Consider the following 4,348-nt stretch of genomic DNA (forward strand, 5'->3'; position numbering starts at 1 on the left):
GTCAAGACCCACCTTCTACAACTTGCAATGCCACCATTTAAAATAGTCCCTAGCACACAACAGCTCCTTGATTGAATATCTGAGTACAAGGTTGTTGCTAAAGACTAATACAAGTTCTAGACAGCACCAGGGCTTTTGAGGTTCAATGGAGGAGTCAGGAAAGACAAAATTAAAATCCAGACTCCACTACTGACTAGTTCTTTGAGCCTTAAGTCCTTATGTGGGAATTTGGGTAATAACTCTTCAGATATGTTATAGGGACCAAGTAAGATCAAAGTCACACAGTACCCAAGACAGAACAGGTCTTTATGAATGATAGCCTTACATAATACCTGTTCTCATTAGTACTCCAATAGCCTCAATGAAATAGTCTTTTCTTCTCTTAAAATTTACTCTCCAAACATACATACATACAAACACACATAAAAATCTTCATCAGTTAAACAAGCTGCCGGTGCTCAAAGCTTCCTAATTAGGTTGTTCTTGTTCTTTCACTTGGCCATCTCAAAAGCTCTATGTTGGAAATTATGCAGGTGAAAGAGAAGTTTCAAGAAGAATAATGAAGGAAAAATGACATATTTGAAAGTGATCACGTGCCAGCCACTTCCATACACACTAACTCTAACTCTTAAATTTTCACAAAACATGCGTGGAATTCCCAAGTTCACCTTGAACTTGATGAAGGTCAAAGAAATGAAGTGCCTTGTTGGAGGTCATGCAGCTACCAATGAGGGTGATCAGGATTTGAGCTGAGTTTTCTCCACCCTGCAGTGCCTCACCACAGAGTCCAAGCCACCTCCTACAGCTGGGGGACAGTCCCTCTTTCACTTCCCTTGATGTTTGTGTTTTCCTTTTTGAAGCTCAAACTTCTTCAGCTGGAAGCAGCAAACCATTCCAAGACGACAGGAGTGAGCCGCAGATCTTCCCTTCTGGGCTTTGCCAGCTCTTCTCCTTTAATTGTTTCTGGGGGCAGGGAAAACCCCCGTCCGTGGAATTCCATAACAAATATGATGGCCACAAGGCAGACAATGGCAGGAAATGTTGAAAGATTCCCTGTCCTCTCCTAACAGTGCCGTGGGGGAGCGCATGTCCGCTCCTGGGAACAGAATCCGAGGGCAAAGGTTCCCCACAACGTTCCCCACTCACGTTTTGTGAGTGCATAGTTAGCCTTCCTTCCGTTTTTTAAAAATATTTTTCTAACCAGGTCTCCGGAATTGGACATAAACACTGCCCGTGTCATTCCATCCTCTGCAAACAGCATTCCACTCTCCGGCCCCATGAGCATCGAGATAAAGGGGGCCTGGCCTTTGAAATCTTGAGAAAAGGAGGTGCGACAGAACAAAACACACAGCTCTGTTCTGGTTCTGCTTCATCTCCGGAGCAGCTCTGTGAGATCAAGCCCAAGGGGAAAATGGGACAGGGACTCTGATCGGATCTTCACTAGTGATGAGGTCTCAGCTGCGCTGAGAAAAGGAGATAATGTGAAGATTTGCATGAAAAGTCCTGCTTCCGAATCAAATCCTCCTAGTCGCAGTCTCTTCTGCACAGTCTCTTCTGCATTGCAAGGAGGACAATAATATCTACCCCTGAAAGCTGTTGTGAGGATTAAAAAAAAAAAAAATACTGGGTCCTGTGGTGGGGCATCCAGAGCCAGTCTCTTTTGGACTTGGGCTGGAGCAGGTTGACAGAGGTGGCAACCAACTCTGCCGGCCCTCTGCCCCCACCCGCCACCAAATTCTGCCACCTTCTAGGAGAAAGGAGAGGCCTTCAGAGGGAGTATCCTGATGTCACTGTCTCAGTCCACCTCAAGCTGAGCCCTTGAGAACCATACTTACTTAGGTGTTGAAGTTTTTCATCTTAGACTACAAAACTTTCACCAATTCAATGGGTCCACCACATTTCAATTTTTTATTTTTTTTTCCTTACTTGGCCTTGGAAAAAAGAATTGACACAAATAAGGGAGAGACAGAAAGGAACAGGGAGAGGGGGAACAGAGTGTGAGACAGAGCTGGGGAGACCAGTCTGGCAGGAGGAGTTGGTTGAGCCAATCTTATCAGAAGATCTTTCTAGAAGGATTATTGAACAACATAAGGAAACAACCAACAATGATAAAGCAACCAGGCAGACAGAGAGGAATTCAGGCTCCACATATCCTCAGAAAAAACAAAATAGCATTTTATTCATTTATGTAACAAATATTTATTGAACTCCATCTATGTATCAGACACCACTCTAGATAGAGCTGGTAGAGAGATACTGGAGATATATCTCTGAATGAGATTAAAAGGATCTCAGATCTCCCAGAGCATATATTCTTGTTGTGCATCTCCAAGCATATCATTCCACCTCCCTGAGTCTCAATTTTTTCACTTGGAAAAAAAAAATGTCCACTATTAGAGCTGACATGGTAGGTATTCCTCAAGGGCTTATAATTCCTTAAATATTAGTTTCATATTTATTTGGAAGACATAAAGTGTATTGGGTGAGGAAAGAACTGAAAGGGAGGCCACACAGGTCCACCTGGAAAGCTGTCTAAGTGTCAGTCTCAGGGATCCTTGGGGTTGTACAGCACACAACTCACAACCACACAAATACGCACAGCACCCTACAACATGCTTCACTCAGCTCATGAATCCAAGTCCTACAATCAGACCAACCCAGCCTCCATGGCAGACAGTTGAGGTGCCTGTGGGGCTCCTTCCTCAGCCCAAGTAGCTTGTCTCCCTCTTTCTTCCAACCACATCCAATGCTCTGTCTCAGATAAACTCTTTTATGTTTCATTTCTGGTGATGATGAATTGCTCCTGAACACTGGTGAACCCAGTTACTGCTCAATGGGCCGGACCACAGTGTCATCCAGCTCCACCCTCTTGCAGGGACTGAAAGGCACAGGAGAAGTTCACAGAAAGCAATTGGCTGGGGGGACCCACTCAATGGGCAATAGTCCTCATGATCTCCTTTCATCATCTCCACAAGGTGGTTTGAAAAGTGAAACAGGTGGGGTAGAGGGGTGGTTCCCAGACAATTGATCCCAGTGGGTAGTACTGTATGTGCAGCAGCAGCATCCACAAAGAGCCAAACAACCAGCAAACTAAACAGCTAAATTCTGAAACCATAAGATAAACTAAGGAAAACTCAGGGTCAAGGGCGACAGAAACTTTTTGCTGCTGCAAAAACACAGGCAGCCCCTGCCACTTTGTTCCTACCCACAGACCCCAGAGGACGCATGCCCCTCCTTCCCCCTTTCTCCCTGCCATCCCAGCCCCACCGGCTTCCACCTCCCAGTAGACATTATTTTCTGTGCCCCTTTCATTTGCAGGCTTTAGGGCCATATCCTGCCATCAATTTGGGGGCTGACTTCAATGAACATTCTGTGCAGGGCCGGGAGGGGCAGGATGCAGCTTTCTCCTGGTCGCCCTGATACAATAGGGTTTTCTACTGAGATCAATGGATTAATTGCAAACGCTCCATTCGGGGCCATAAGGAGATGCGTTGTTTTCCCACAGTCCGGCCGGCCTGCCGTCAGGGCCAGGCTTGCCAAACTTCATTTTTGAAAAGTCAGGGAAAACAGTTTTGTGAAACTGGGTGGGGGTGGAGGGGCACGGGAGAGTAATTTTGCTCATCTCACTAAAGGTCAATCACAATTATAGTGAAAATTCAGAAGGCACATTTGTTCTCCGACGGAGGCCCTGCCTGGAAATTTCCATCCAGAAACAATTTGCCATCTCTCTTGGAGCCCTCCCCTCCTCCACGGTCTCTCTCAACCCATGGCCCCGTCCACCCTCCTACCCCTTCCTCTGCCTTCTCTCTCCACGTCGGACACTCTCCCCTGGAAGCAGCCTCAGTGCTGGAGACAAGTGGCCAGAACTCCCTTCCTTACCCGCTGAAATGAAGAGATGCAGAGACAGGTCCAGTGGCATCATGCCCTTCTCCCTGCATTGATAGGAATGGTAGCTGGTAGCAGAAACCGCATGGGCATAGGACGATCCAAGTCCTAGTCCTACCTAAGCTTAGGAAAATCCAATTCAGAGAGCATCCAAAGTTCCATCTGTAAAATGGGAATAGTAAGGCAGACCTCATGGGACTGCTGTGAAGGTTCTTTGATCTCTTCTCCTGTACAATGGAGCCATTGACACCTCCACCCTGGGGTGCCGTACACACCACGAAAGATGTAGGTGAAGTCCTACTCAAGGTAGGAACTCCATAAATATTAACCGTCCTGCCCAGCACATCAGAGAGACCTGAAGCTGAAAATGGCGTTTCTGGGTTTATCACTATATTAAAAACCTATAGGAAAATGAAATCATGTCATTTGCAGGAAAATGGAAGGAACTAGAGGCCATCATCTT

Source organism: Callospermophilus lateralis, chromosome 7 (genome assembly GCF_048772815.1).
Source record: "Callospermophilus lateralis isolate mCalLat2 chromosome 7, mCalLat2.hap1, whole genome shotgun sequence".
Lineage (NCBI taxonomy): Eukaryota > Metazoa > Chordata > Mammalia > Rodentia > Sciuridae > Callospermophilus > Callospermophilus lateralis.